The sequence below is a fragment of the Ailuropoda melanoleuca genome, chromosome 1 (assembly GCF_002007445.2).
Source record: "Ailuropoda melanoleuca isolate Jingjing chromosome 1, ASM200744v2, whole genome shotgun sequence".
Classification (NCBI taxonomy): domain Eukaryota; kingdom Metazoa; phylum Chordata; class Mammalia; order Carnivora; family Ursidae; genus Ailuropoda; species Ailuropoda melanoleuca.
In genome coordinates, this window is record NC_048218.1 from 57,384,707 (window position 1) to 57,398,334 (window position 13,628).

A 13,628-nucleotide genomic window follows, 5' to 3' on the forward strand; every position below is an offset into this window, starting at 1 on the left:
AAAAAAAAATTAAAAAAAATAAATAGTAAGAGTTCCTTAAATTTCAGTTTGGGCCTTCTCCTCAAGCTACCCCTGGCCCTAGGCAGTATCATCCATGACAAAAGCCTCATTTGCTTTCACTTTACTTCTGATTTCCAATTGTATATATTCAACTGCCTAGTCAATATGCTCACTTATCTTTATCAAAAACACCTTGCACTAGACATCTCAAAAATAGATCTTGTAATCTTCCCTCAATTCCCATTCTCCTTTGGTATTTCATATAACTGTGAATGGCACTAACCTCCATACAGTTTTATGAGTATAAAACCAGTAGTCACAGTTGCTGTTTCTCTCTCCTCCATCTCTCACAGCCAGTCCATGAGAATATCCTGTATATCTTGTTTCTGTATTATCTCTCGGTTGCGTTTCTTTTTCTTCCATTCTAAGTCATTAGCCTAGTCTATGTCTTATCTGCTAAGCTACAACAGTTTCCTTACTTTAGCCCTGCAAAACCACTCACCACAATGGACTATTTGATCTTTTTTGTTTTTAACGTTTAATTTTTAAGATTATTGCAGATTAGCATGCAGTTGTAAGAGCTAATACAGAGAGATCTGGTATACCCTTTGCCCAGTTTCACCCAATAGTAATATCTTATATAACCATAGTAGAATATTACAACCAGGAAATTGACCTTGGTTTTACAATGGTACAATCCATCCACCTTATTCAGCTTTCACCAGTTTTATATGCACTTGTGTGTGTGTGCGCACGCATATGTATATTTAGTTCTATGCAACTGTACCCCCTACATAGATTTGCATCATCACTACCACAGTCAAGATACAGAATAGTGGCATCATAAGGCTATCTCGTGCTACCCTTGATAGCCATAGGGAGCTCCATCTCTCCCCTGCTCCATAACCTTTGTCAACCACTAATCTATTCCTCATCTATTTAGTTTTGTTATTTCAAGAATGCCATATAAATAGAATCATAAAGTATGTAATCTTGAGATTGGCATTTTTCACTCAGCATAATACCTTTGTGATTAATCCAAATTATATGTATCGAGGGTTACTCTTTAATGCTGAGAAGTATTCCACGGTATGGATATACCACAGTTTAACCACTCACTCATTGAAGGTAATTTGGGTTGTTTCCAGTGTGGGGATATTATGAAAAAAGCTGTTATAAACATTGGTGTACAGGTTTTTGTGTGGATGTTTCCACCTGTCTGCGATAAATGTGCAAGAGTAGCATGATCTTTTTAGAATACAAAGTTGATTATGCTGCCTTTCTTCTTAAGTTTGCTTTCACATCGTCCTTAAGAAGGTCTTTAATGTGGCCTATAAAGATCCTGACATCATCATATACCTTTTCAACCTCAATCTGGGCTGATCTTCACCAAATACTCCCCATCCAGCTATATTTGATGCCTTCACCTATGCTGTACCCTCTGCTTAGAAACCTCTACCACCACCTAATCTCATTTCTTGTTTTTCGTCTTCAGACATTAGCTCAAATATCACTTCCCAGGAAGCTCCTCGCAAACTCCTAGACTCACTTAGATCCCCCTCTTAAATTTGCTCCGAGAGTTCCTGGAACTTTTACTTCATGGCAGCAAGTACAGTTTGTAATTGTAAGTTCTTTTGTGTGTCCATTTGATTAATATGTCTTCCATCCCCCAGGTTGTAAGTTGAGTAGGGGCAGAGACCATACCTGTTTTGCTTGCCATCATATCTTCGGCATTTAGTAGACATTCACTTTGTGTTTGATGAAATTTGGCCGAGGCTTTTAAGGCAGATAGTTCTGGATTTGCATTCTGTATTACTTACTAGGCATCCTTGAAAAAATTACTCAAACATGCTTAATCTCTGTTTCATCTTCAAAAATGGGATTACAATAGCATCTACTGAATAAGAGTAGTTTGTTTTTTATTATTTTATGTTAGTCACCATACAGTACTTCATTAGTTTTTGATGTAGTGTTCCATGCTTCATTGTTTGCGTGTAACACCCAGTGCTCATTGTAATATGCGCCCTCCTTAATACCCATCACCATGCTAACCCATTCCTCCACTCCCCTCTGAAATCCTCAGTTTGTTTCCTGGAGTCCATAGTCTCTCATGGTTCATCTACCCCTCTGATTTTCCCCCCTTCATTTTTCCCTTCCTTCTCCTGATGTCCTCCATGTTATTCCTTATGTTCCACATATAAATGAAACCAGATGATAATTGTCTTTCTCTGCTTGACTTACTGCCACTTTGGAAAACAGTATGGAGGTTCCTCAGAAAGTTAAAAATAGAGCTACCCTATGACGCAGCAATTGCATTACTGGGTATTTACCCCAAAGATACAGAGGTTGTGAAAAGAAGGGGCATATCCATCCCAATGTTCATAGCAGCAATGTCCATGATAGCTAAACTGTGGAAGGAGCCAAGATGCCCTTCAACAGATGAATGGATAAAGAAGATGTGGTCCATATATACAATGGAATATTACTCAGCCATCAGAAAGGACGAATACCCACCATTTGCACTGACATGGATGGAACTGGAGGGGATTATGCTTAGTGAAATAAGCGTAGTTTTAAAGGTTAAATCAGGTAGCTGTTAAAAGTATTTTGTCCAGTGCCTCAAGCAAGGCAAGCACTCAACACATGCTATTTCTTATTGTGATTATTAGTTTAACCAAAGATAAGAGTTTTTGTATTTTTTCCCAATGAGGTTTTAGTCCATTATCTTAATTTCTTGCCTGTTCCCTGGGGTTCTAATTCGGGTAATTCTGAAAGTCAGAAAAGAAACCCTCAATTTAGATCTCCAATAAGTCTATGACTACAGGTTCCAACCCCAGATATGTCTCCTTAGATGAGCACTTTGTTTGGCCTCTTGGCTATGATTCTCATTTTCATCTCACTCAGTACTTCCTCTTCTTGTTTTCCAGCCTGTGGATCAGAAGACTGGTAGGAATGCCTCTTCCCTACTTCTAGTTTCCAGAAAGAAGTTTTCTAAACACAACTTGTCTCTGTCTCATTCCTTATACTTTCCCATGGAAGTGAATCATCCTATTGATATGACAGCCCTTGTTCCATGTCTCTTAATTAGGGGAATGGATCTATTGAGGTTTGCAAGGGCAGGAGTTTAGCCTCTTTCTCCTTCTTTTCCTATTTAGACAAGTGTGAGTTAGTGACCTAGAAGAGCAATGCTCTTATGCAGATCCAAATTTTCTCTTGGGAGGGCTTTTCTAAAGTTTAGGTAGAAGGGAAGGGAGTCAATGAGCCCATTTTACCTCTCATACATCCTTCAACCAAGCCTTATCAAAATATTTTGTTCCCCAGCTATCAGTTCTTCTGTCTTATTTTTCAATGGGTTTAGAACTTGAGTGGGAAAAAAGAGTGCCATTTACTGGACCCCCTCAAAGATTCTAACACTTAGGTTTATGCCTTTGCTTGGGATATCATTCTTTTGCTCTTCATCTTTTTAAGTATTCTAGCCATTTTTCAAGACCCAGCTAAATCACATTTTACATGAAGCTTTCCAGCCCTCAAGGTTCTCTTTCACGAATGAAATCCTATAGTGCTTACTGACTGTATCATTCCTTTTGGAATTGTTACTTATTGTCTCATATGCATATGGAATACTCAACAGTATAACTTCTTCTCCTAATCCAATTTTGAGTTCCTTAAGAGCAAGCAAGGGCAATGTCCTATATTTATATTTTAGCTCCCTACTAAACACAATTCCTTTTGTGTAGTAAGTGCTTAGTAATATCTTATGGGATGATTGTGCCTGAGGCTGGCCCACTGACCAGGCTGTGATTTGAAGGATCAACTTACAATTAATATGGTTTAGTGGTTGGATGGTTTCTGAAGGGGTGGTGGCAGTGGCCAAAGGAAAAAAAAAAAGGTTATTATCAATATGTCCCTGAGCTGTGTACGAGCACAGTCTGGATACATATAGGTAGTGAAGCTTAATCCTATTATGTGCTGAGTTTCCATCCTGGTAATACACTCCCCCATTTTCCTTTATGAAAAGCATATGGAACGCATGGTCTGATAGGCAGAAAGGCTAAAAGAAATGCAAGCAGAGGGAGGTAATGCTCTTAGATGTGGTAGGCTGGTCTGCAGAGTGTTTTGATTCTCTGAATTAGTCAAAAGATTGAAAAAAAAAATAGCCACCACTACCAAAGGAAAAAAATTAGAAGGAAGGGTCCTGAAAATGGTATCTGAGCAATGAAAGACAGTGAATATTTTAAAGATCACTGAATTTAATTTATTCAACCTAAAATGCATAAAAGTACAGGTGGGGACATTATTTATGCAGGTATATGCAAATCACTTTATAAAATAGGCAAAGCCCTTCTGCTTTTTATAAGTTGCCAAGGTGGTTCCTGATATTTTAAAAGCTATGCACCTTTAATGTAATTTCCTAAGAGCTGGAATCCCTCTGTTGGAATCACAGTCATTGTCAGAGCAAGTTTATTTTTTTTTCTTTCCTCTGGGACTTCTACAAGGCTCTCATAACCATCAGAAAAAGGGTGGTTTCCACAGAGATATGACTAGAAAAATCACTTGGAAATCACTGAGGAGCAAGTCACAATGTTCAAAGCAGAGAACAGGGGCTTTGAAAACATGAACCCATCTGACCTCTTGAATTTAGTACAGTGAATTCCTGAGCTCTGAAACATGGGGCCCGGCTGTGCATGCCATATTGGTGCTATAAGACTGGCAGTAGGTTGGCTGTGGCATGGTCTATTTCAAACTCCTTCACAGTGCCCAGTGTTGCATGTTCCCAGATGACATTTGGTTGGCAGAAGCTGGGCTTCCAAAGCTGGCAGTCTGGAATGCAGCCCACTATGTTTTGACAAACACATAATTGACCATCTGATCACCAGCCTACAGTCTGCATTCAGGTCACTGGGGGGACCTGGGCTTTCAGTAGGTCCCTACTCCTCATCTTGTTCATCTTCTCAAACCTTTCTCCAGAAAGCAATATAGAGAAGACTTAAACACACCCACACGTACCCTCCCCTTTACAAAAGAGAACATGGTCCATGAAATATAAGCTATTGAAAATATCCTTTAAATTGTCCTGGCAGCCCAAAGTGAACAAGAGAAAAGCACATTTATGGTGAACTCTAATTCAGAAAGAAGTAAGAGACATACTGAACTGTTGCAACACCAGCAGTATATACGTTGCCATCCAACTCAATGGCTTGGAACTTAGAAAAAGACAGCAAAGGAAGATGACAGAAAATTGGGTATTGCTTGACTTTAGGGGGATATTATTAAGAAATATTTCTATTTCAGGTGAAAGAAATGAAAAGCAGGACTTGGAAATGGCTTCTTCCTTATCTTCCTGATGGTCCCCCAGATCTACTGAGGAGTCACACCTCTCTGGAGACCAGCAGGCAGCAGCTCAGAATGAGGTCAGATTCAAATTCTGGTCTCCTGTAAAGCTCTTTTAAGGAGTGTTTTGGTCTGAAAATTGGCCCTACACAACACAACAACCTTTCTCCTAGAAGGAAAGGATTGTGCACTAGGCCAAGATATGCTGGCATCACGCAGATGTCAGTGTCTATGTCAACACTACCAGAGAGCGTCTCCTCTCCACTCCCACCCCCACAGGACAGTCCAAGCTCTTGGATTTTACTTTTGACCTGGTGTCCCTTTTCTCAATCATTCATCTCTACATGGCCAGAGTGCTCCTTTTGCTCCTTTTCTAAAACATAAATCTGCCTAAAATTCTTCAAAGCCTCCTCAAACCTGCCACATCACGTCCAAACTCCCTCGTGTGACTTCCAAGACCCTCCACAATCTACCTCCTACCTACTTTCCAGCCTCATCTCCCAGGCTCCCCTTTCAACCACCATGCTCCAGCCATGCAGAACTACTGTCCTCCAGAGCTGGCTGATGCTCGACACCTCTTGACTTTGAAAATATTCTTGCTTTTTTCATATTATGATCCCCTTTTCTTTCCCTTCCCCTACATTGACTTGGTAAATTTCAATTCTTTCTGTAGACTTTTAGACCCAGCTTGCAGGTGGGCACTCCTTTCTCGTTCCTCTTGCTACATTTTGTTTATGCCTCCATTCCAGTGTCCATCACATGCTACAGCCTTTATTTACTATTTATCACCCCTACCAGACTGTGAGATTCTTAGCAACAGGGAGCATTTCTTATTTATTTTGGAGTTCCAGGAACCAAGCATAGTGACTAGCTTTCCGTAAATGTTTGTTGACTGAAAACCGAATAAAGATCTGTGCATGATAATTAATCAAAACTAAGCCAAGCAGTAGCATTAGCTTCTACAAGCTAAACATGGAGCCTATTAGCAATCTAATGAAGGCAGAAGATCGCAGCAGTAAGGCACTTTCTGACGGTTATCACGGGGTGAAAGGAAGAGTGAGGGATAGAGGGTGTGATGGAGGAATGTCTTGTTAGCAGAGGATGTCGCTGAGGCCATGAATTTTCAGCTTTTTCAATACTGAGTTTTCAATACTGAAAGGTATTGTTCTGAGAATGAATCTGAGCCTGAACTGTAGAGAGGTCTAATTTATAATAACTTGGTTTCTCAAACAGGCTAAGTCTGTGCTACCTGCTTTAAGGCAGTGTGGCAGGCTACAGTGGGCTCCTCTTTGTTTCTGCTAAAGAGTAATGGGATGGAAAACTCTTGGGGGGAACATCTGGAAGCTATTCAGCTCCTGGTGAAATCTGTGTCAAATCCAGGTTGGGACTTTGGACTAAATGCAGTGCCAGGGAGAGAAGGCAGAATTCTGCACCTGTCTGGAGAAGGCCATTGAAGAGGCACTAGGAGCTAGGAACACTGGGGAGATAACGTTCTGATCTGTTCCCAAGAAACTTTTCTTTCCCTTTGATAGGTATCTGGGGCACCACCCCTGGAGCCATCAGCTGTGTCTGTGGGGCACTTGAGGACAGCAGGACTGTCACAAGCCCTGTCACCCTTGAAACAAAAGTAGCCTCAGGATTTGGAACAACCCAAGCAAGCATGAAGGCTGGCCCGGGGGTGGGACAACGTTAGTGGGCATAGAAATGGGCTGTCAGCCCATTACAGGTCATTCTCTCAGCCCCATCTCCGGTTAAAAACTAGGATCTCTCTAGAAGCTGCCTGATTAATGGTTGATGTAGCATAGAATCAGTTTCACATTTTCCTATGAGCCAGAAACAGCCTTTCAATTACGTTTTTATCTCAAAGGTCTCTCCCTTGATTTCTAATCTGTAACACAGGTCTCCAGTCCCCTGTACTGCTTGTCTGAGGCTTGCCCTACAGTGCTGACGTCATAATAGCTGAGCCGTGCGGGCAGGAGTGCACTGTGCTGACTCATCCCCGGTGATGTGAGGATTAATGCCTTGTCTAACACGGAGCTATTATGTGAACTGTTTTTACACAAAAGAACTGTAACGAAAATGATTTGCCAGTCGGAGGACTAGAAATATGCAGTGCTAGGTAACTGAAGTAGGGACGCGGAAATGTGGAGTGGTAACCATAAGCATGCACATTGACACCCTCCAAAGCATTGACAGACCCGCGCTATCAACACAGAGAATACGGAATAACAAGACTTGTCAGGGGCAGGGAGGATCCACCCCTGCTGTATAAATGCATTACACACAGTCCCGCTGTCTTTGGGGAGTTTCACCAATCTCCTTTCTCTGTCAAATGGCTGTCACTTTGGACTTTAGCCTTACGGTCAGTCCTTTGGGGATTCTGCTCCCCTGAATATATTTGCAACTAGCTTCTAGGAATGTTAGTGGAAGCCCCACACATGCAAGCGAACCAGGGGAACCCCCTTTCTGTGCAAATGATTACCACACAAGAAATACCTTGGACTGAGAAGTCGCTGAAGTAAGACATGTTGCGAGTAAGGGACAGTGTCCACCAGAGTGATCAAAGCAGCTGGGAAGATGCTGGTGACTATTTATCACAAAAGGTGACTGCCCCTACCTGCAGTATGTCTCGGGCGGTGCCTCATGCGGTGAGCCACTATGATTATTTGGGTTCATTGCTTCAGAATCTCTTACAAGCAGCCTGAGGTAAAACTTATCCAACCCGTTCTGTGCAGCCTGGTTTGGGCTTTAAAGAACAAACGTTCTCTCTTTTCATCTAAAATCAAGTTTTCCCTCTCTTTTTATTCTTCCTTTTCAAATGACTTCCCATCTTTTCTAAAAAAGGACGGTACTTTCTATAAACCTCTTGGCACACATAATCCCGGATTTCTCTCTTTCTCCCTCTTTTTTTTTTTCTGGACTTGTGATGACAGACAAAATTTTATCCTAAGAGGATCAAGCCTTATAGTCCATGCTCGTACTTCTTGAGTAAAAGGGTATTGGAAATTTTGTCCATAAATGAAAGTTGACCCAAAAGTTGAAATCAAAAACTATTGGACCTAGAGATGGGTGTGTAACTGAAGAATAAATAATTGCCCATTGACTGACTGTGGAGCAAAAGCCCGACTGTTGCGGGTGTCTGGCTGAAGAACGTAAGCTCTACTGGAAAGGAGCAGTGACTCCTGCAAACAGCAGCTACGGCTGAGTAAAAGGCAGTCTTTGTAGAAGTCCAGTGCCTGAGGCCCCGCTCTTTTCAGGCCCCCTCATGGATGGCAATGACTACCACCACCAACAACACTGATTCCAAACCCAAAGGAAGCTAAGACGTAGTGAAGAAGTACTGGAAACCACAACAAAGTCAACGAGAAAACATGCCAATAAAGATCCAAATTTCCCAAATACGACGCCTTCTTGAAAAGTAAAGAAACCACTCTTACTTACATAAAGAGAAGGGTCAGGCCACAGACTGATGGTCACAGAACTGGAAAAACAAAAACAAGGAATTAAAAATAAACCCAGTGATACTATAGGGAGAAGGAAAACCAATCTAAGGTATAGACAAAACTGTTTGCTCCTGAGGATGGGCAGTAGGGGCCTGTTTTATTACCTGTAGCCTGAGGAAAAAAAAGAGATCAGTCCCATAAAATTTTCCAAAGGTGTGATCTCCTGCTATATGACCAACACAGTATTTCCAGGCACAAGGAGTGCCAACCTCTTTCTTTGTTAACGTCATTCTGATCCGAATGGTATAGGTATTTTCTAGAGCTGTGCTCTTTAATACAATAGCCACTATCTATACTTATCTATTTAAATTAGTTAAACTTGAATAAAAAAGCCGGAATGGTTAGTTCCTTAGTCACACTAGCCACATTTCAAGGGCTCAAGAGCCACCTGTAGTTGGTGGCTGTCTTAGAGGTAGAACATTCCCTATCACTGCATAAACATCTATTGGGAAGCATTGACTAGAATAGTAAAGGCTTTACTGTGTAGTACAGGGCAAATTTTAACTAATTTTGACAAAGATGAATAAAACTCTGATAAACTTTGGCTCTTCTAAGGGTAAATTCAGTATGTTTAATGCCCAGAAGATCCTCTGGACAGCTGTAACACCCACATGCATCATCGCCCCTCAGCTGACAACCTGACGCGAGGCAGCCTCGTGTTGGCTTGGTGCAGACTGAGGACCATATACCGCCTTCTCTGCCCCTTGTCTCCAGCCTAGGAGTGTCCCCTCTGACAAAATGATTTCAAAGGAAAACATCTGTCTCCCAAAGCACATCTCTAACGATGAAAACCTCAGGTTTGTGGGGAGCTGATCTTAACAGTTTCTCCTTCTGTATTTCAACTCAGATAATTCTCTTTTGTAATCCTCAACTCACAAGCCAAATGAGCTATGATGTCACTGGCCTGCTCACCACTGTTTTGGCAGCTTCTCTTACAGAAAAATAAAACTCAAGTAGCAGAAGATCCATGAGAGATCAATAAACCAAACAGGGATACTGAAAAAACAAAGCACGTCTCTCTACCCGCACCCCACTCAAATATATCAAGGACTATTAATATATGCTGATCGAATTCTTGCCTCTCTGACACCATGATTTTAACTGCTTCATCGAAGGCCTCCAGAAGTGTGCAAAACAAATCCTACTAAAAGAGATCAAGTAGAGGGATCTGATTATATAATTTAGCATAGAATAAGCCCAAAGCAAACACAAACAAACCCGTCAATTAAAGAGATTTCACTTCTCAACAAGTTTTCTAGACAAGTGCACATTCATAGAGGTTCCTCCAAACGAAAAGTTTCCTCTTCATGGCACATGTAAGTGTGAGGGATGGTGTTCCCCCCCTTGAACAATAAGAGTTAAGATGAAAATCTGCAGCCTGGATCATAATGTATGCTAACACAAGAGAAGCTGGGAGTCTCCAATGCTTTCAAAGTATTTCACAAAATTGATGAGTTTAATGAAAACTTTAAGCAAGATAATTAGATTATGTATGATTCATTGGAAGTACACACAAACTTGAAATATAAAGATTGACTAGTCTTCAAAGACTTTAAAGTTCTAAGTTTTGCTATGTTCTAGTCCCCTCTACAAGCCAGGATCCTAGACCACTGCACCAGTCTATTTTTTAAATCTCCTTCCTTCCTCCCTCCCTGCTCCCTCCCTTCCTTTTTTCCCTCTTAACTTTTTCGAGCTTGCTTTTTTCCCCAAACTTCGGGAAAAAGGAGAAAAATGTGATTAATGGTTATCTATGAAATATGCTCACTTATCATTTCTCTGTTGCACGTATAAACCCAATAACTCTCAATAAGACATTATGCTTTTTAAAAACTGTACCTAGCATTTGTGTTCTTATATCTGAGCACATGACTTTCCATTTCAAATTATAAGGAGCATTTATTCATAAAAGTTAATGAGTCAAAGTTAAATTTTTGATGTGATCAAAAGAGATCAATGTAAATTGTACCCAGATTGACTAATACACGCAAGGCCTGGAATGAAGAAGAAATATCCTTCCCCGATGTCAAGTGACACACAGGCTGTCAATGACAGGAATCCAAGATGGGGAGAAAAATCACAGAGTCTATGTCACAGTCTAAGAAAAATTAAAGCCAAGTTAAATTGAAGATTTTATTGGATATAATTGTCGTCCTTATATATTAATGAAAAACAATAATACCTATCCCAAATTTAATACTAAGGCTAAAAATTTAATCTCAGAGTTCTTATACAATTTATAAATGTTCATAAACGTCAAAAGGCCCCTACTTCTTGATTGAATTACAATCTGCAATTTTGAGAATATGTATTAATCTACATAGGTTTATTCCTGTTCAGTTCAAATTGTTATTTTATTGATATGTGTGCTCTTTCCACCTTATATGTCTGTAAGTTGTTTTCATCTGAAATGCAAAGAATTATCTACGATAGTTTTGCATATGATGAAAAACATTTGCATTAAGCATTCTAGGCTCAAAGCATAAATATCTAGCAAAGAATATATAACTGTAAAGCTCAAAAGAATCAGGACCTTAAAACATGGTGGGGGAGGCAAGAGTAGAAGGGGGAAAAGGGGTGGTTTATGGTGAAGTCTAATTGTGTTCTGTGATTTCCCAGTAGAAATTATTGTATAGTGTCAACCTCTAAGGAACTAAATGTGTTATTAATTAAATGTATTATTAATAAAGATTAGTCAATTCTGATTTCAGTTTATGTAATGTTCAAGGGGAATGGTTTCCAACATTTTGAGGTGATACGGCTCCCTATGAGAATCCCTCCCCAAAAAACTCCTTAAAAACACCACGTTTCAAGAATCTTCCAGACTCCATGAAGGTCATTCATGAATTCCAGTTTAGCCACGCTTAGCCTAGGGGAGAGGGGAGAACATGCCCGTGTGATCCCACTGCTTGTCAGCTCCAGGAAGCTGAACAAGTCCCTATAAGCTGGAGCCAGGAGCAAACAAAACATACAGGAAATAGAGCTCTACATGGACGCGTGTGGCTAGTGACACACAGACTCCTCAAAGGCCTCCCAGACCCTGGCTTACCTAGTTCTTTACAATTTCTTTTTAAACAAAGCCCACAGAGGCTTAGGGACAGTGAGGTAGAGGGGTAGTGAGCAGAGAAGAGAGGAGTCGCTATGTACTCAGCACCTTCTGTGGCTGCAGCATCCTGCTCAGTAAATGCTTCTCCAGTTTGAAGGTGGGCATACCCAGGGATGTGGAGCAACGTAACAGGAGCACACCAGGCCACGGAATAAATCATAAAGACATGGCTGTCTTCTTGGAGAGTCAGTTGTGCTTGTGGCTAAGTAGTTTAATCTCTTATTTGTACGTACGTTTATTTATCAGATAACTATTTCTTGGATGTTACAGAAGAAATAAAACAGCCCCTGTTCTTGTCCTCGTGGAACTTCTGGTTCAGTGAAACAAATAAGAACATGTTGAGGAGATGAATGCAAAATGCGCATGTATCTGCAGGATGAATGCTGAGACCTCTGAAAAGTCTCACGTGTGGCAGACTGCCTCCGGCAATGGCCCTCACCCTGAGGACTGACTGGATCACTCACTCTAACCTGAGGATCACCTATGCAGAAGAGTTTGAAAAGCGGCATTAGCACTAGATCATTTCACCCTGACTAGAAGAGCAAATACTGTTAACTCCAATTTACTACAGAACAAGGGAGATTCGAGAAATTAGGAAACTTACCCCAAATCCCACAGCTGTTGGGATCTGAATAAGTTTGTACCATTCCAAAGTCTACATATTTTTAACCACTAAATTACACTACATCTAGGTATTTCCCATTTTATGTTTCCCCTTGAAATCTGGGCTCATTCAGGATTTTGTAGGCTAGTTTGAGCTTCTCCTTTGGAAGGAGACAGGTTTGGCTTGATTTGCATTCTAAATATTTCACAGTGGTAAGGGAAAGCTATTATTATACCCATTTTATGGTGCGGAAGCTGAGCCACTTGCCAGCTGAGGTATCTGGCTGGGTTAAAAACTGAATCGGGTTGTCAGTCTTTCATTCCTCTCCACTGACTGAAGCCTAGGCAGCAGTACTGTCCAAAGGCTTTTCTGTACGTGGGATTCACACTGGCGGAGAAAGAGTGAGAGAAACTTTGCAAAGGGAAAATAATAGCGCAATACAAAAATGGAAAATAAGTAATCATAACTCACTCACAAAAATTGGTTACTTTTAGCACTGTGAATAGAAAAGAGAGAGCTTATTCATCACAAATGAATCAGAAAATTAGAATGTGTCACAGCATTGATGATAGAGCTGAGGAATTCAGATGAACTAAAGTTCAACACTTATCCTTCTATCTGAAGAGGGTAAATGGTGTGACAACAGGGCAGAAATGACCTCTTACAAGCGCCTTTAATCTTTCCAATCTTTTCTCTTCAGCCCTCTCTCTAGAAGTTAGGTGGGTTTGTATCTTTGTTTTCTATGGGTAGAGATAACATTTTAACATCCTTTTAATGTTCTAGAAGTATTGTGTTAATTAATTCTTATGTGGGAGTCATTCCAAATAGTAGGATGAAGATTTTTACCTTATTGATTTTTCTAATACCTTTCTGGCTTCCGTGTTTTCAAAGGCTGAGGCACTATTGGATTTTTAGATTCATATGTCTCTCAGAATAAGTGCCAGCTTCATAGGTTCCTGTCAATTGATATTCCATCTTCTCTATGGATACATGATTTCCGTTATCTGACAGATTCAAGAAATTTTATGCTAGATTTAATGACATTTCATGCGCCCTGAATTGAGAGGTTTTTAATTCTCTATTTTTG

General features: G+C 40.5%; 1 protein-coding gene across 29 annotated transcripts in view; it reads right to left on the reverse strand.

The window, feature by feature from the left end:
• The window catches only part of ZBTB20 (zinc finger and BTB domain containing 20), a 761,796-nt gene that overhangs the window by 153,863 nt on the left and 594,305 nt on the right, over positions 1-13,628 (reverse strand). For 27 of the 29 annotated variants that reach the window (XM_034659426.1, XM_034658883.1, XM_034659530.1 and 24 more), the window contains one exon: positions 8,773-8,812. The exons of the other annotated variants lie outside the window; for them this stretch is intronic. The gene's annotated coding sequence lies outside the window, so the exon portion shown is untranslated. The remainder of the gene's footprint in view (positions 1-8,772; positions 8,813-13,628) is intronic. 29 annotated transcript variants of the gene reach the window in all.